Raw genomic sequence first — 19943 nt, 5'->3', positions numbered from 1 at the left:
AGCCTCATGCAAGGCTATAAGGAAGGTATTGTGGAAGCACTGTGAAAGATAGCCATAAGACTGCCTTTGGTAAATCCTCCCAAGCTCTGACCAACGGAATGTGCCTCTTATGGGCATAGCATAGAATACCCCTGGCATCTAAGGGCCTGATCCTTCAAGGTCTGTGCCTCCTGAGAGGTGCTGAACACTCCAAATTCCCAGTTAATTTAGTGGGAGTTAACAGTAGTCATCCCCTTGCATGAAGCATTCAGCAATTTGCAGGGTCATGTCCAGGTCTATCACTTGATAAGCAGGTGGAGATGTATATTTATTCCGAATGAGTACTTTTGATATTTGGTAGTTTGTTGACTGCATGTTAACATTTGTTTATAATCCACAGAACTCCTGACAGTTTAGATAACAGATTGTGAAGTTTGGAAGATTCCTTAAAGACAGTGAATGGGAAATGTTTGCTCCTGAGTTTTGGATCATTTACAAACATTTAAAATCTATAAGGCAATGTCAATGTAAACAATTAAAGCAATACATTGGGGATTTCAACGAAGTTATGTGCCCAAATCTCACTGAAAATGTCCCATCTTCCATTTTTTAAGAAAAGAAGTATTAATCAGAATCCCAGAGCCTTCCTATCGGAGGGAGTAAAGTTCAACCTACCAGTGTTCTGGGGTGCTATACTTTAGTATACATGGTAATAAAATGTTACATTCTTGTACATAATAGAGCTTAGCTCCAAAATATTGTGTCCTAGCGACACAGATTGGTGATTTGACAGCAAAAATTATATATGAGAAAATGTCTGGTAAACAGAAAAAGCAGTTTAGTATCTTATTTGAATTTAGCAAGATAAAACTAGTAAAAGATCAGGCTCAATGTCATCTAAATCACAGTAATACTGAGAGAACTGAACATATTGGGCTATAAAATAAGTTTTAGTGCCATCACCACACAGATGTTATAATACACCATGCTGACAAACAACTTGCCTTGAGCAATAGACATTTAATAGCAGAGGCTCAAAACAAAGCACTAAAGTAATCTAAATAGAACAGAAACAGCTTTTGAAATTATGTAGGCTGTGCTGAACGTGATGTCTGTTGTGGAAAACTACTGGTTTAGGTTATAACAACAACCCTTCTGAGATTACGTTCAGGTAATGAATGGATTTAGGTGAGGCAGTGATATCTTCTGTGAAGAGTTTTCTCCTGCTATGTTAGTTTTGAAGAATAAACCAAGATTTTTGCCACAGATGCTCAAAAACCTTTAAACACCCTTTCAACAAGTGATGACATGAGCAAGGGATAAGCTAGGGAGAATTTAGACAGACATTGAGATTTAAGAGTAAAGCAAAGTATCCCATTTTTCTGAATGAATTAGAAGAACTGTATATAGTATGTTGGCTTTTTTAAAATGAATTAAAAATCATTGCAAGCATATAACAATTTCCTTACATTTAGTATTCCAGAAACAGTGTATAATTTGAGGCTCAGTTTGATTTTAGATTATGACTAGAGACTTTAAGGGGCGTGATGAGACATAGAAATGAACCTATTCCAGGCTGAGGGATTGTCTAGCTCAGTAAATTTATAAATTAAAAATAAGGTAAAGAAAATATTGAAATACTGAAGCATAAGTGATAAGCCCGGAATCCCTTAAAAAAAACCAAACACCCAATATAAATTTAACAAAAATCCTAGAGTCAAACATTGCTTAATAAGAAAAGTACAGAATGAATTGGAAATTAAATGATTAAGAGTTCCATGTTGGCCTATGTACAGAAGAGTGAGAACAAAGATTAAGAATGGGTTTTGGCAGGCAATTCAAAGTTCTTAGTCTTTCATACATTTGTGTGTACAATACCAGACACTTACACAGGAAAACTAGAAAGCAAAATAGCTCAGCTATTAAACAAATAGTAAAAAAAATTAAATATATTTTATACATTTACAGAGAGATTGTCATTAAGGATCTAAGTGCCATACAATAAAGCTGGTGCAAAATATTAATATCAAACTAAAGATCCAAGCAGCCTAAACACACAGTCAAGTTGAACCAAAGAATCTGGCACAAAGCCCTCAAGCAAGCCAGCCCAAGGATTAATTCCGAGTTAATATAGGGCCTAATCCAGAAGGTTGCTGAGGCAAAGCTTCCAATGCCGAAGAATAGGGATGTTATTGCTTTGACCGATCATTTTAAAGCATTTATTTTGAGATGCATTCTACTTGTGTTACGAATGGTAAAACAAACTGAAGAGTATTTATACAATGGGGACCTAATCACAGTTAGAGTCTCTGGGCACGACCATAATACAAATAGACAGTGCTCACGTCAAAGTTTTCATTAAATTATCATCCAGCTCTATGTTCAAAATGTTAAACTGTTCAAGATAAAAACGTGAAAACACTTAATTCCTATACACTGCAGTCACAATCCCAAGAGACATTAAGGGCATGTCTACACTGGCAGAGTTACAGCACCGAGAGTTACAGCGCTGCTCAGAGAGCGCCGAAAGGAAACCGCTGTTGTGTGTTCACACTGTCAGTTGCCTGCGCAATAGCATGTTCACACTTGCAGTGGTATTCGGAGCAGTGCACTCTGGGCAGCTATCCCACAGAGCATCTCTTCCCCTTCTGCTGCTAAGAGTTATGAGAAAACGAGGGGGGAGGGGTCACAGGGCATTCTGGATCCTGTCCCAAAGCCCAGTGATGCATTGCTTCATATCCCAGCAATCCCTGTGCTTCTGTCCACATTTGGCACCATCTTTCAACCGTTTGCGTACCGCGCGCTCTGCCTCTTCGGTCTGCAGGAATGGATCCCGAACTGTTGACCAGTTTGCTGCTCACTCAGACTAACATGTCACAAGTGGCAGTTAAGGAGTTATTCCTTAAACTACAAAGACAAGAGGAGTGTGACATTGATCTCTCCATGGGTAGCAGCTACGACACAAGATTGCTTGTGGCATTCACGGAGGGGCTGACCACAGTGGAACGCTGCTTTTGGGCTCAGGAAACAAGCACTGAGTTGAGGGATCACATTGTGATGCACGTCTGAGATGAGGAGCAGTGGCTGCAGAACTTTTGGATGAGGAAAGCCACATTCATGGGACTGTGTGATGAGCTCGCCCCAGCCCTGTAGTGCATGGACAGGAGAATGACAGCTGCCCTGTCATTGGAGAAGAACATGGCAATTGCACTGTGGAAGCTGGTCAGTCGCTACTCAGTTTGGAGTGGGAAAGTTGACGGTTGGACTCGTGTTGACAGAAGCCTGCAGGGCCTTTAATCGCATCCTGCTCTGAAAGACCATGACTCTGGGCAACGTGCGTGACATTGTGGATGGTTTTGCACAAATGGGCTTCCCTAACTGCGCGTGGCAATAGATGGCACGCATATTCCAATTCTGGCACCAGACCACCTAGCACATTAATCGGAAGGTGTATTTTTCAATGGTTCTCCAGGCGCTTGTGGATCACCATGGGTATTTCACAGACATTAACGCAGGCTGCTCCGGAAAGGTCCATGATGCACACATCTTTCAGAACACTGGCCTGTTCAAGAAGCTGCAAGCAGGGACTTTCTTCCCAGACCAGAAGATCACCGTAGGGGAAGTCAAAATGCCCCTTGTGATCCTGGGAGACCCCGCCTATCCCTTAATGCCATGGCTTATGAAGCCATGCACGGGGCAACTTGAGAGCAGCAAGAAGTGGTTAAACAGGCTGAGCAAGTGCAGAATGACTGCTGAGTATGCTTTTGGCCGCTTAAAAGCCCGCTAGCACTGCCTCTATGGGAAGCTGTACCTGGCCGATGACAATATTCCTACACTTATAGCTGCATGCTGTACACTCCATAATATTTGTGAAGGGTGAAAACTTCACTCAGGGCGGGACCACAGAGGCTTAGCACCTAGAGGCTGAGTTTGAACAGCCAGAGACCAAGGCTATTAGAGGAGGTGGGGTCACCACCGAGTAGCGCATCCAGCTCTTTGTAGAACCGGCAGCTCGTGGGCGCAGCACCGGAGCAGCAGTTTGCCTCCTGCACTTCGTGGTAGGCATTCTGCAGCTTCTTCACTTTGACCCTGCACTGCAATGTGTCATGGCCCCTTTCTGTCATGCATCGTGAAATCTGTCCATAGGTCTCATAATTCCTACTAGCTGGAGTGCAGCTGGGATTGGACAGCCTCCTCTCCCAAAATGCTGATGAGGTCCAGCAGCTTGGCATTGCTCCAAGCAGGGGATCACCTGTTGTGTGGAGCAGGCATGGCCACCTGGAAAGATGCGCTGAGACCACTGCACGCATCACCCAACAAACAAGAAGGGGACTTTCAAAATTCCAAAGGAATGTACGGGGTGGCAATGACAGTTGGTCATCTGAGGTCAGGGCAGTAGAGTTTAAACCAATGACCAGAGAGGGGAGAACAGGCATTGTGGGACACCTCCCAGAGGCCAATCGCAGCGCTGTAATCGAGCACGGTGTCTACACTGGCACTGTAAACCCAGCGCAGAAAGCTCTATACCTCTTGTTGGAGTAGTTTTTTTTAAAAGCGCTGCACCGTGCAGTTTCTGCGCACTAAGGGGCGTGGCCGCGTGTACACCTCGTAAGTTACCGCGCAGCAAGCTGCTTTACTGTGCAGAACTTTTCCAGTGGAGACAGGGCCTAAGATACAATAGTAGGGTAATACATATATGTTATCATTTCTTGGGCCAGGAAGAAAGGACTATGGGCCAAATCCTGCAACTCTTACAATAGTAGTTCCATTGATGTCAATGGGTCTATTTACAAACTAGAGCATGATTGGTCATTTTTTAAACAGGGCCAAATGTCATTTAAATTAAAGGGAAAGTAGCCACTAATGGCTTGATTTCAAAGGGGCTGAGCACCTGTAATTCCCATTGGCTTCAGTACACATGTGAGTGCTTAGAAGAAAACAAAACAAAAACAGACCATAAGTATTGCACCTACAACATTTGCATGTTGATTGCACCTGCAGTTGAACTTGGGTATTTACACCTCCAACTACCTTGTTGCAAGGGCAAATTTTAAGAGGTGGAAATACCCAGAATTTCACCCAGAATTTCACCCACAATTCAACTAAAAATACACCACTAAGTACTAATTTTTCCTTTCCTATTGAAGTAGCTATTGCTAGGAGTAGGGGGCTCAGAAACACTAGCTTAGTTTAAAACAACTTTATGCTGAAATACACTTAACAATTCATTTTGATTGAAAAGTGCTGCTTTCTATGCAATCTAGCTAGCTAGATGAAGTAGGTGCCCTATAAATGTACCATGAATGAGTGATGCCTAAATCATTTACTCTGCTGAAAGATAAACTCATTTAGTAAACCTTCCCTAAGTTACTTTACGTGAAAGATAAAAAACAAATAAAAATAGGGCAAGTTCTGGAGCCCTTATTCTTGATGTTCCTGTTAAAGTCAATGAGACTACTTATGTAAGTAAGATCAGGAGTTCATTGTGCTTAATTCCGGTGATGTTGTTCCAATTAGGGAACTGCAATGACCATAACAAATAGGAGAAAAGGTGGGTGAGGTAATATCTTTTATTGGACCAACTTCTGTCAGTGAGAGAGACAAGCTTTTGAGCTTACACAGAGCTCTTCTTCAGGCCTGGGACAAACACAAACACTGCCTAGAAAAATGAATATGCTATCTGAAATTTCAGAAAGAACCATCCATTTGGTTTGTTTTTTTTAAGTGTTCCTAATAACAAAAAGTAATTTACTAGTTCATTCTCTATTTTTGCCTATCCTACATTGAATAAGTTCTACTTCCAACATATAATGGAACTTTTGTATTTTCCATAAGTTATAGAGAGAAACTGACTGGGTTGCTAACTCAGGGCACATGAAATTTACAGTAAATTGATTAGCTAGCTGATGGACTCTCATACATAATTGCTTTAACAAGAACAACTCATATACTAACAAAGGTACATTTCATAATCTCTTCTATTTATTCTTTAGCATTCATTTTAAATTTTGTTTACCTTATTTTTACAACTAGGTACATTTTGAAACATTTTACATGTAAGCAGAAAGCAAAATGTGTCTTTGAAAAGTTTCAGGATATTCAGTATATAATCAAAAAGAAAAGGAGTACTTGTAGCACCTTAGAGACTAACAAATTTATTTGAGCATAAGCTTTCGTGAGCTACAGCTCACTTCATCGGATGCATATATGTATATAATCAGTTTAGAAACTTCCAAGATTTTCTTTAATTTCTCATATCTGTATATGTAGTTATTGTGGTGGCTCCCTTTGAGAAATCAGCTCAACATAAGCGTCATTATAAAACCAGTGACATTTATTTTTGTATCGGGTGTTAGAATCCCTGGTGCCTTGGTATTGTTGCACATATAGTACACTTAGGAAAACACTCATAGTTCTGACAGTCTCTGAGCTTTGTGCTACAACAACCCTAAAAAGAACTGGACTGTTAAGGCTGATGCAATAGCCTCAACTCAGCATTTTCTTGATTTTATTGCCCCATATCTCATCTTAGAAAGACACTGTTTCATCACTTAGGACCAAAGAATCACCCATTTAAAAATAGGTTTCAGAGTAGCAGCCGTGTTAGTCTGTATTCGCAAAAAGAAAAGGAGTACTAGTGGCACCTTAGAGACTAACCAATTTATTTGAGCATGAGCTTTCGTGAGCTACAGCTCACTTCATCGGGATGAATGCATCCGATGAAGTGAGCTGTAGCTCACGAAAGCTTAAGCTCAAATAAATTGGTTAGTCTCTAAGGTGCCACTAGTACTCCTTTTCTTTTTGCCCATGTAAAAATGTTTGCAAAAGGGTCCCAGAATACCTGCTTGTTTTGCAGCTAGCAGGAAGTTAGCTCCCACTTAAACTCTAAACAAAGGATGAAATCCACTCTCCCTACACAAAGCTCAAGTGTTCATGGGCTATGCAGATGTAATGAAAAGAGACTAGAAGGAGTGAAATCATCCCAGTCTTCCCTCTTTCTCTGGCTGCTGTTTCAATCTATGAACTGAAAGGGCAACCAGAGCCTCTCCATATTTGTTGCTTGGGATGCTGTAATCCTGAATTCCACAATAAGCACCGGAAGAAAACAAAAACAAAAATTAATGTATACCAAAAGCAGAGGACAAAACCAAGAGAGAAAGAAGTGTTCTTTTCTCTTTATTTTCTCCCTGAGGCCTAGTCGACATCTAAACCTGTGGTTGACCTAACTATTTCTCTCAGGGATGTCAGAGACACATAGTTAAGCCTTACCTAATCTCCAGTATAGACAGTGCTGGCTCAATGGAAGACTTCTTCCATCAGCCTAGCTACTGCCTCTCGAGGGGGTTGATTTACTACAGTAACAGAAAAACCCCTTCCATCGTTGTAGCGAATGTGTACACTGAAGCTGGAGGGTAGATGTCTCCTGGGAGTCCTCTACCAGAGCCTAATGAAGCCCTGTGGGCTAGATCCCCAGTGCAATAGCAGTCCAGAGAAGGCATTCCACAGAGCCTGCTCAGATCAGTGTGGGGGGTGAGAGGCTGTCAGCCCATCCTTCTTGTGTGAAGCCTATTCTGGAGGCAAGGACCTTAATTCCCATTTTACGGGAGCACATGGACTTCTCCTTATGTTTGGCAGGGGTTATCTGGTCCTTGTCCTCGAGGGGTCTGGAACCCCCTTTGTCTGTTGAGGGATAGGTAGGTGAACCCACGTGTCAAGGTTCCTCCCCCACTCTGAACTCTAGGGTACAGATGTGGGGACCTGCATGAAAAACCTCCTAAGCTTATCTTTACCAGCTTAGGTCAAAACTTCCCCAAGGTACAAAGTATTCCACCCGTGGTCCTTGGAATGGCCGCTACCACCACCAAACTAATACTGGTTACTGGGGAAGAGCTGTTTGGACGCGTCTTTCCCCCAAAAATACTTCCCAAAACCCTGCACCCCACTTCCTGGACAAGGTTTGGTAAAAAGCCTCACCAATTTGCCTAGGTGACTACAGACCCAGACCCTTGGATCTTAAGAACAATGAACAATCCTCCCAACACTTGCACCCCCCCTTTCCTGGGAAATGTTGGATAAAAAGCCTCACCAATTTGCATAGGTGACCACAGACCCAAACCCTTGGATCTGAGGACAATGAAAAAGCATTCAGTTTTTTACAAGAAAACTTTTAATAGAAAATAGAAGTAAATAGAAATAAAGAAATCCCCCCTGTAAAATCAGGATGGTAGATATCTTACAGGGTAATTAGATTAAAAAACATAGAGAACCCCTCTAGGCAAAACCTTAAGTTACAAAAAAGATACACAGACAGAAATAGTTATTCTATTCAGCACAATTCTTTTCTCAGCCATTTAAAGAAATCATAATCTAACACATACCTAGCTAGATTACTTACTAAAAGTTCTAAGACTCCATTCCTGGTCTATCCCTGGCCAAGCACAGCATACAGACTGACACAGACCCTTTGTTTCTCTCCCTCCTCCCAGCTTTTGAAAGTATCTTGTCCCCTCATTGGTCATTTTGGTCAGGTGCCAGCGAGGTTACCTTTAGCTTCTTAACCCTTTACAGGTGAGAGGAGCTTTCCCCTGGCCAGGAGGGATTTCAAAGGGGTTTACCCTTCCCTTTATATTTATGACACGCCCCCCAAATCTCAGCTAGGGTGAAACACTGGCTGGGATTTCTTCCTGGAGCTCTAGGAAAAACAGAGTTAATAAGACACATGCATCTCTAAATATACTACCAAGTACATAAAGACTAACAATATTTTCCACATCTCAAGGACGATTTTAACCAGTTGACTCTGGGAAACTTTCACGGGAGAGTGCATCAGCCACTTTGTTAGAAGCTCCTGAGATGTGTTGGATGTCGAAATCAAAATCTTGGAGAGCTAAACTCCACCGAAGAAGTTTTTTGTTAGTTTCCTTGACGGTGTGAAGCCACTTCAGTGCAGCATGGTCGGTTTGCAGGTGGAAACGCCGTCCCCAAACATATGGGCGTAGCTTTTCCAGAGCGTAGACAATGGCATAACATTCTTTTTCAGTGACTGACCAGTTGCTTTCCCTCTCAGACAGTTTTTTGCTGAGAAACACTACAGGGTGGAATTCTTGATCAGATCCTTTCTGCATTAAAACTGCTCCCACACCACGCTCGGATGCATCTGTGGTTACTAGGAAAGGTTTGTCAAAGTCTGGGGCCCTTAGTACAGGGTCAGACATGAGTGTCGCTTTAAGCTTGTTAAAGGCCTTCTGACACTTTCCGGTCCACTGAACAGCATTTGGCTGTTTCTTTTTGGTTAGGTCTGTCAGTGGGGCAGCGATTTGGCTGTAGTGCGGTACAAATCGTCTGTAATAACCGGCCAAGCCTAAGAAGGATTGAACCTGTTTCTTTGACTTTGGGACAGGCCACTTTTGGATAGCATCCACTTTGGCCTGTAGGGGGCTGATAGTTCCTTGACCCACCTGGTGTCCAAGGTAAGTCACTCTGTTTAGGCCTATTTGACACTTCTTAGCCTTAACAGTTAGTCCTGCCTCCCTTATGCGCTCAAGGACTTTTTGTAGATGTTCCAGGTGGTCTGCCCAGGAATCCGAAAATATGGCCACATCGTCAAGGTAGGCGACTGCATATTCTCCTAATCCCGCTAGGAGACCATCTACAAGTCTTTGGAAAGTGGCGGGTGCATTTCGCAGCCCGAAAGGGAGTACATTAAATTCATACAGCCCGAGATGTGTGATGAAGGCTGACCTTTCCTTGGCAGATTCATCTAGCGGTACCTGCCAGTACCCCTTTGTTAAGTCCAAGGTAGAGATGAACTGGGCCCATCCCAGTTTCTCTAACAGTTCATCTGTGCGTGGCATTGGATAGTTGTCTGGGCGAGTTACAGCATTTAGCTTACGGTAGTCCACGCAAAAACGTATTTCCCCATCTGGTTTGGGAACTAGAACCACTGGAGATGCCCATGCACTTTCAGAGGGGCGGATTACACCCATCTGTAACATATCCTGGATCTCCCGTTCTATAGCAGTTTTAGCTTGAGGAGACACCCGGTAAGGTTGGACCCTAATTGGGTGAGCATTACCTGTGTCAATGGAGTGGTATTCCCGTTCAGTCAGTCCTGGGGTGGCTGAGAACGTTGGCGCGTAGCTAGTGCACAGCTCCTGGATCTGCTGTCGCTGCATACGCCCAAGGGTCATGGAGAGGTTCACCTCTTCCACACCACCAGCACATTTCCCTTCGTAGTAGACACCTTCAGGCCACTCAGCATCATCTTCTCCCTGGGCTGTAAACTGACAAACCTTTAATTCTCTGGAATAAAAGGGCTTTAGAGAATTAATATGGTACACCTTAGACTTTCGGTTGCAGGTGGGGAATGCTATGAGATAATTAACAGCTCCCAGGCGCTCCTGGACCATGAATGGCCCTTCCCACGATGCTTCCATTTTATGGGCCTGGAGCGCCCTTAAGACCATGACCTGGTCTCCTACTTTGAAGGAACGCTCTCTGGCATGTTTATCATACCAGGCTTTTTGCTCTTTTTGAGCATCCTGTAAGTTTTCTTTAGCAAGGGCTAAAGAGGTTCGGAGGGTGTTTTGTAGGTTGGTTACAAAGTCCAGAATGTTAGTTCCTGGAGAAGGTGTAAATCCCTCCCATTGCTGCTTCACCAACTGCAATGGCCCCTTAACCTCACGGCCATATACAAGTTCAAATGGGGAAAACCCTAAACTGGGATGTGGTACAGCTCTGTAGGCAAAGAGCAACTGCTGCAACACTAGGTCCCAATCATTGGAGTGCTCATTTACGAATTTACGTATCATGGCCCCCAAAGTTCCATTAAACTTCTCCACCATGCCATTTGTTTGATGGTGGTAAGGAGTGGCAACCAAGTGATTTACCCCATGAGCTTCCCAAAGGTTTTTCATAGTTCCTGCCAGGAAATTAGTCCCTGCATCTGTGAGGATGTCGGAGGGCCAACCTACCCTGGCAAAAATGTCTGCTAGTGCCTGGCATACACTTTTAGCCCTGGTGTTGCTTAGAGCTACTGCTTCCGGCCATCGGGTGGCAAAATCCATGAAAGTCAGTATGTACTGCTTTCCTCTGGCTGTCTTTTTCGGAAAAGGACCCAGAATATCCACAGCTACTCGCTGAAATGGAACTTCAATGATGGGGAGTGGTTGTAGAGGGGCTTTGACCTGGTCTTGGGGTTTTCCCACTCTTTGGCACACCTCACAAGACTGGACATAGGTAGAAACATCCTTGCCCATTCCCTCCCAGTGGAATGACCCCCCCAAACGGTCTTTGGTCCTGTTCACCCCAGCATGGCCACTAGGGTGATCGTGGGCTAAGCTCAAGAGCTTGGCCCGGTATTTAGTTGGAACTACCAACTGTCTCTGAGGATGCCAGTCTTCCTGGTGTCCACCAGAAAGAGTTTCCTTGTATAAAAGTCCTCTTTCTACAACAAACCTGGATCGATTAGAAGAGCTGAGAGGCGGTGGGTTGCTCCGTGCCGCCGTCCAAGCTCTCTGGAGGCGTTCATCTGCTTCCTGTTCGGTCTGGAACTGTTCCCTTGATGCTGGGGACATCAGTTCCTCATTGGATTGTGGACCTAGGCTTGGTCCCTCTGGAAGCGATATAGGGGATGGAGCTGTTTCTGTTGACTGTGAACCGCTCTCCGCTGGTGCACTAGGTTGGGATTCAGGCTCCGGCTGAGCCTCTTGTGTAGGGTTATCGGCTGCTGCCAGTTCAGGTTCGGTGGGGCCCTCTGGTGTTGAGGTTGCAAGTACTGGATTCAGTGCTGGCACGGGGTCTGGTGTTGGTTGTTCGGCTGGTTCCGGTTCTGGGACTGGTTCCGTCTGGGTCTCTGGGACTGGATCCACTACTGCTGTTGCAGACATTGGCCTGGGGTCCGGGTCCATCACCTCTGACTGGGTCCTGATAGAAGTTTCCGGAACAGAGCTAGGCCTCACGGCTTGTTTAGCCTGGCTGCGGGTGACCATTCCCACCCTCTTGGCCTGCTTCACATGATTGGCCAAGTCTTCCCCCAACAGCATGGGGATGGGATAATCATCATAGACTGCAAAAGTCCACATTCCTGACCAGCCCTTGTACTGGACAGGCAACTTGGCTGTAGGCAAATTGAAAGAGTTGGACTTGAAGGGTTGAATCGTCACTTGGATCTCTGGGTTGATTAAATTGGGGTCCACTAAGGAAGCATGGATAGCTGACACTTGTGCTCCAGTGTCCCTCCACGCGGTGACCTTCTTCCCGCCCACACTCACAGTTTCCCTCCGCTCCAAGGGTATCTGGGAGGTATCTGGGCCTGTGGACCTCTGGTGTGATTCCGGTGCAATGAACTGTAATCTGTTGGGGTTCTTGGGGCAGTTGGCCTTTACATGCCCCAGCTCGTTACATTTAAAACATCGTCCAGCTGACGGGTCACTGAGGCGAGGAGGGTTGCTGGAGAACGGGGTGGCAGGACGATAAGGGGTCTGGAGGGTTCTTTGGGAGGTAGGTGGGGCCTTGGGCGGCCCCCGGTAATAGGGTGTGGTCTGGGGTGGTCCCTTCTGGTCTCCGCTCCAACTGCGACCAGTTTTCTTCTTCTCTGCCACCTCCACCCATCTGGCTCCAATCTCTCCTGCCTCGATTACACTTTTGGGTTTCCCATCTAGGATGTATCTTTCTATTTCCTCAGGAACACCCTCTAAGAATTGTTCCATTTGCATTAGGAAGGGCAAATTTACTGGAGATTCAACACTTGCTCCTGATATCCAGGCATCCCAATGTTTCACAATGTGGTAGGCATGTCGGGTAAATGACATGTCTGGTTTCCACCTTAGGGCTCTGAACCTCCGACGAGACTGCTCGGGTGTTATCCCCATTCTGACTCTCGCCTTGGATTTAAACAGTTCATACTTGTTCATGTGTTCTTTAGGCATTTCAGCTGCCACCTCAGCTAAGGGTCCACTGAGCTGCGGCCTCAGCTCTACCATGTATTGGTCAGTAGAGATGTTGTACCCAAGGCAGGCCCTTTCGAAGTTTTCTAGGAAGGCCTCAGTATCATCGCCTGCCTTGTAGGTGGGGAACTTTCTGGGATGGGAAGTGGTACTTGGAGAAGGATTACTAGGGTTTGTTGGGATATTCTGCTAAGCCTTTATCTTCTCCATCTCCTCCACATACTTCCTCTCTTTTTCCTTCTCCTCCAGTTCTTTGTCCCTCGCTTCCATAGCTCTCCTGTGAGCAGCCGCTTGGTGTTGTTCTGCTTCTCTCGCTGCCTCCCTTTCTTGTTCCTTCTTCAGCCGCATGAGTTCTATCTGTCTTTCATGTTCCCTTTGTCTTTCCTCAGCCTGAAATTTGGCTAATTCGAGCTGTAGTCGAGCCGCGGATTTTGCCATTCTAACCTCTCTGTTTTTAACTAACTTTACACCCGAGGTTTAGAAATAAACAAACAAAACTTGGCTGTAAAATTTTGCTGTGCTGGAATAGAATACCTATTCTCTGATAGTGATTGTCAGCCTACAGAAAAAGACAATTCCCTTGTCTCTGCTCTGGGCCCAAATTAAAGCAAAAAACCTCCAACTACTTGGAAACCTGCTTACCCAGCCCAAAGAAAAAAAAATTCCCTTTCAAACCTGTGCTCCTTGTAAAACAAAAAAAATCAAAATCCTAAAAAAAACACCCTGCCACTTTTGTCTCCAGGCAAATGGGTAGAGCACACCCCCCCTATTTACTTTTTGGAAGAAAAGAAAAAAAAAACTCTGGGTTGGAAGACTGTGAATTTCCCTGCAGGAGTTAAGTACCCTGCCTCCAGGCAAAGAAAACCTGCAATTCACAAAGATAATCCCCTTTTGTCTCTGCTTGGCCACAAAGCAGGGAAAACCCAAGCTGCTTTCAGTTTCAAAGCTGCTTCAAAGCCACAGGAAAAAAAAATTCCTTTTTAAAATCTGTATTTCTAGTTCAAAAAATCTCAACTGGATCTCAAAATGATTTCAGGTTAATCCCACCACTATGCCACCATGTCAAGGTTCCTCCCCCACTCTGAACTCTAGGGTACAGATGTGGGGACCTGCATGAAAAACCTCCTAAGCTTATCTTTACCAGCTTAGGTCAAAACTTCCCCAAGGTACAAAGTATTCCACCCGTGGTCCTTGGAATGGCCGCTACCACCACCAAACTAATACTGGTTACTGGGGAAGAGCTGTTTGGACGCGTCTTTCCCCCAAAAATACTTCCCAAAACCCTGCACCCCACTTCCTGGACAAGGTTTGGTAAAAAGCCTCACCAATTTGCCTAGGTGACTACAGACCCAGACCCTTGGATCTTAAGAACAATGAACAATCCTCCCAACACTTGCACCCCCCTTTCCTGGGAAATGTTGGATAAAAAGCCTCACCAATTTGCATAGGTGACCACAGACCCAAACCCTTGGATCTGAGGACAATGAAAAAGCATTCAGTTTTTTACAAGAAAACTTTTAATAGAAAATAGAAGTAAATAGAAATAAAGAAATCCCCCCTGTAAAATCAGGATGGTAGATATCTTACAGGGTAATTAGATTAAAAAACATAGAGAACCCCTCTAGGCAAAACCTTAAGTTACAAAAAAGATACACAGACAGAAATAGTTATTCTATTCAGCACAATTCTTTTCTCAGCCATTTAAAGAAATCATAATCTAACACATACCTAGCTAGATTACTTACTAAAAGTTCTAAGACTCCATTCCTGGTCTATCCCTGGCCAAGCACAGCATACAGACTGACACAGACCCTTTGTTTCTCTCCCTCCTCCCAGCTTTTGAAAGTATCTTGTCCCCTCATTGGTCATTTTGGTCAGGTGCCAGCGAGGTTACCTTTAGCTTCTTAACCCTTTACAGGTGAGAGGAGCTTTCCCCTGGCCAGGAGGGATTTCAAAGGGGTTTACCCTTCCCTTTATATTTATGACACCACGTCACCTACTTCCCTGGGTTCCAGCTCAGGGCCCATAAGCCAGCCAGGTAGAATCAGTCCTCAACAATTCTGCTGCTCTACCCTGAGCTCCTTCTTGCCTCCATTGGTTCTGTAGGCTTCTGCAGCCTGTCACTTTGGTCATCCGTGCTTTGGGCTGTTGTCACTCTAGGGCAGCATCTCACCAGCTTACTGGCAGGATCATTTTTCCCTAGCTTGCTTGCTCCTCTGGCAATCATCCCACCATTCTGCTTCTGAGCTCTTTTATTCTCCCATCTGCAATGGGGCTCCCAATCAGTGCTGGCCAACAATTGCTGCATTAATTCTTTGGTTGCCAGTTCTACATGGGTTCTATACACCCCATGATAGGCCAATTATCCCCCACTTTACAAGCTCCCAAGCCTCTCCACTGCATGTTAGCCCAGAGGACATGGTGCAGGGCTAAAGCTGTGGTGGATTCCAATGGGAAACCAGCTCAACATAAGTGTCATTATAATATCAGTGACACACACTAAATAATAATGAACCAAATCCCAAAAGGAGAGAGTCACTAAGAAAAAACTCACTGCAAAGTCTGATTCCCGGTGAGAGAGGAAATAGGTAGTAGGTAAGCTGAAACCCAGATTGGATAACTCCCAGCAACAGCACGCAAATAAAAATAAACCAGTTTTATTTTTTGTTTACATATTACTTCAGATATTACAGTAGAACCTCAGAGTTACAAAAGCCTTGGGAATGGAGGTTGTTTGTAACTCTTTCAAAAGTTTACAACTGAATGTTGACTTAATACGGCTTTGAAACTTTACTGTGCAGAAGAAAATGCTGCTTTTAACCATTTTAATTTAAACGAAACAAGTGCAGAAACAGTTTCCTTACTTTGTCAATTTTTTTAAACTTTCCCCCCTATCTTTTTAGTAGTTTACATTTAACACAGTACTGTATTTGCTTCTTTTATTTACTTATTTATTTATTTTGGCCTCTGCTGCTGCCTGATTGTGTACTTCTGGTTCCAAACATGGAAGATATAGGCCCCTTAAAGTTTACATCAAAGAGAAAAAGACTCTCCACAAAACTTTGAAAAATGTGATATTTGTCAAGAAAAAGCAAAAGAATGCAAAAAAAAAAAATGGTCAAAAGTTATCAGTTCTGGACAGAATTCTATGATGCTGGCAGCAGAAGCCAGGAGAAATAAACTGTGCTGGTGACTACTGGATGAGTTTTGTAATGTAGATGATGTGCCACCAATACTCTATCAGAGGGGTTGCTTTCAGAAATACATAAACAAATCATATTTGGTACATATCAAATTTGTATTGAACCCAGGAAAGAAAATGAACTCTGAATCTGATCAGAGAACATCACATTCACCTGCTTCTGTAGCCACCAGAGCAAGCACAACCTCTCATCCTGGTCCTGTTGCATTGCTTGCTTGAGAAAAAACACACAGGAAAGATAAGAAACTTCATATAATAGAAACGTTTGAGAAAGCAACCAATCTAATGGAGATAGCACTTCAAAGAGCAGATGATGACATGTTGCATAGACTATTAGTGGAAGACTTGATTGCTAAGGATACAGTTTATCGCTCAACATGCCTTTCTACTTGAGAAAAAACAAATCTCTTAAACCAAAACCATCTAGTTACACTGCAACAATACAGTCACCTTAGGATACTGCATTTTATCAGCTGATTGAAGAGACAGAGAATCTTATGTACAACAAGAAGGCTCTTCTGTCAAAATTGTGAAAAAGATATAAAGCCCTACTTCCCTCAGACGTAGAAACTGCAAACTATTCCATTAGTAAATTACAGGCAAGATCAGAAAAACACTATGGTTCTGCAATTTCATTCCATGCACAGCATGGACTAAGCAAGTCTACCTTTGCTCTATGCAGTGCAATAAAAATAGTTGATGCTATCTAAGCTGCTAGTTTCTGAAGCAAGAAGTTAAGTCATCCAAATGTTTTCTGGATTTTCTTCTCACAAATGAGCCTGATGAACAGCTTTCTAATAAATAAGTGTTTTTGTATAATGCCGCTTCAATCCTTGTGTGAAATAGCTAAAACGAAAGCCTCAGAATATTATCCAAAGCCAGGTGACTGTAGTTTAAAAAGGTCAGCTATTTTTATGCCCCATTGGTGCAGGAGTTTGTCCTTTAATTGATAAAGAAGCATGTAATTCAGCCAGCAGTGAGAATCATCCTTCAGGAGACATTCAATGAAGGTGCCTCAGAGTTGCAGAGTGCATAGTATTTAACAGTTCCAAAATGATCACACTACTGCACATAAGCCTTGCTGCACACCTTTGCCATGAGTTTGGGTCTCGCAATTTAACTGACATACCACACCTTCATAGATTCTGCATCAATTATGATGAGCTAAGAGGGTTCATTACTATTGCTGCAAAAACTGAAGTAGAAAGACTCCGGGGAGGAATGTTCATTCCAGTTAGAATTGTACCACTTCAAGCTCATGGAAATCCCATCCATGAAGGAAATGATAATATAGACATCAGTGTACAGACCATTGATGGAAAAAGTACACTTCATTCAATGGCTAGAGTGGTGTTTCAAGAAAAGTCTGAAGATATTTCTTTTGATGGTGGACTATTACTGAAGCATGGGAAAGAAAGGTCATTTACTCACCCCAGGCAATCAGAGTCTCTTACTCAGTGTTCAGCATTTTAAAAACTTAGAACACATCTAGAACCAACTCACCATGAAAAAGTACTTGAGAAAATAAACATCACCACCTACATATGAACACTGTTTGAGATCTCCCCTGGTGTCTTAAGACTACTACAACACGAGGTATTACCAATACCAAATGATGTCCACACACCACTTTGGTTGATTTCAACCGCAAGCTTGCAACTAAGAACTCCTCCAAAGCAATTGCATATGCATCTATTGTGGATGCCAAATCAGTTGACGTGGCCACAGTCTATACTATCATCCTGAAATGTAAGGAAATGTCAGCAGCTCTAGGAACCCAGCATGCGGTTCAGACCATGGATTGACAGCTGTATAGGGTGGGATCGATGGGTGTGGGGCATATGGAGTCACATGCCCCCCCCCATATTGCTCAGTCACATGGTGTGGCTTGGTCCCCTCCCTGCAAAGCAGCTGAGCCGGGGAGCTGCACCAGACACAGAGGCAGAGCTACAGGAGGGATCCCCTCTTTAACTCTTCCAGGAGAGGCAGTGGAACAGTTAGGAGCCGCATGGAAGGGCAGCTGCTTTCCAGGAGGGGAGGGGCTGAAAGGGGGGGGCATAACCTGAGCTGTTCTGGGGTTGTGCCTCCCCACTCTCAGCAGGCATGGGTTGTCTTTGGGTCACTGTACAGAGAGCTGCACCCCCATCTGCCCAACCCTTGTGCATCCAGACCTCACCCCATATCCAGATGCCCCCACAAGCCTTAACCCCCTACATCTGGAACCCCTTCATGAACCCCTGCACCCAAACTCCCCACCCCATCAAGCCTCACCCCCTGCATCCTGAGTCCCCCTGCACCCCCCCACATCAAGTCCCCCACCTCTATACTCAGACCATCCCCACTGAGTCCCCCGCACTCAAATCCCCACCCCCAAAGAGCCCCACACTCCCTGCACCTGGACCACCCTGACAAGCCAACCCCCATACCCAGATCCCCATCCCACTGAGCCCCAACCAGCTTCATCTAAACTCCTACCCCACAAGCCCCACTCCCCCAGCACCCGGACCCCCTTGCCAAGTCCCATCTCCCCCCTGCTAAGTCCAGACTCCCCCCGCTGAGCCCCAACCACCCTCACCTGGACCCCTCTACAGAGTCCCATTGCCCCTGCATCTGAAACACCCCAACGAGCCCCTGTGCATCCAGATCCCTCCCACACCTGGATGCCCCAGAGAGCCGCTCATACCCAAATTGCCCCACACAGAACTCTCTCACCCCACACCTGGATTCCCCCCATACTAAGCTCCTCCACAGTTGGATATTGCCAGGCTAAGCCTGCCGGCCCACACCTGGTGCATCTGGTGTGGAGGGGCAGGGCCCCGGGGTGTATCCATAGGTGCCGACTTCTGCTCACGCCGGTGGATGCTCAACCCCCTTCTGCTCCCGGCCCTGCCCCGACTCCACCCCTGCCCCATACCCTCCTGCCTAGATTCCAACCCCTTCTCCAAAGTCTCTGCCCCTATTCTGACTCCTTCCAAAATCCCCACCCCAGCCCCGCCTCTTCGCTGCCTCCTCCCCTGAGCACGCCACGTTCCAGCTCCTCCCTCCTTCCTCCCAGAGCTTGCTATGCTGCCAAACAGCTGTTTGGCGGCGGCAAGTGCTGGGAGGTAGGTGGAGGAGTGGGAACGCGGCATGCTCAGGGGAGGAGCTGGAGGCAGTGGAGGAGGTGAGGTGAGGTGGGGGGGCACAGGGAAGGGAGCTTGGCTGCCAGTGGGTGCAAAGCACCCACTAATTTTTCCTAGTAGGTGCTCCAGCCCGGAAGCACCCATGGAGTCGGCGCCTATGAGTGTATCTGGGGCAGGCCTGGCCCTTGCGCTGTGTCATGGTCAGATGCAGCCTCACCACCAAGTCTGTGTCCCCGGAGAAGGGAGAGGAGGCTGCAGGGTGATCGCCCACCTCCATGCAGTCTCTACTCCCCATTGCCATGTTGGAGCTTCCATGTTTATTTATTGACAAATAAAACTTGCAGAATTTTAAAATATTGTGTGCAGAATTTTTATTTTTTGGGTGCAGAATTCCGTCAGGAACAGAGCAGGGAGGAGGTACTCAGGTAGTTCCAGCATTTGTCTGACAAACATCTGCTGACACTCAAAAGGTGTTTGAGTTTGCAAACATCATTAAAGAGCTTGATGATGCTGTAACTCAGCATATGCTGCCACTACTGGAGAAATTTCAAATATGGGGGTAGGTTTCAGAGTGGTAGCCATGTTAGTCTGTATCAGTAAAAACAACAAGGAGTCCTTGTGGCACCTTAGAGACTAACACATGTATTTGGGCATAAGCTTATTTTATTGGATGCATATGATGCAGTGGATTAT

Source organism: Eretmochelys imbricata, chromosome 5 (genome assembly GCF_965152235.1).
Source record: "Eretmochelys imbricata isolate rEreImb1 chromosome 5, rEreImb1.hap1, whole genome shotgun sequence".
NCBI classification, from domain to species: Eukaryota; Metazoa; Chordata; order Testudines; family Cheloniidae; genus Eretmochelys; species Eretmochelys imbricata.
The sequence above is the reverse complement of the archived record's forward strand: the minus strand, read 5'-3'. Positions refer to the sequence as shown.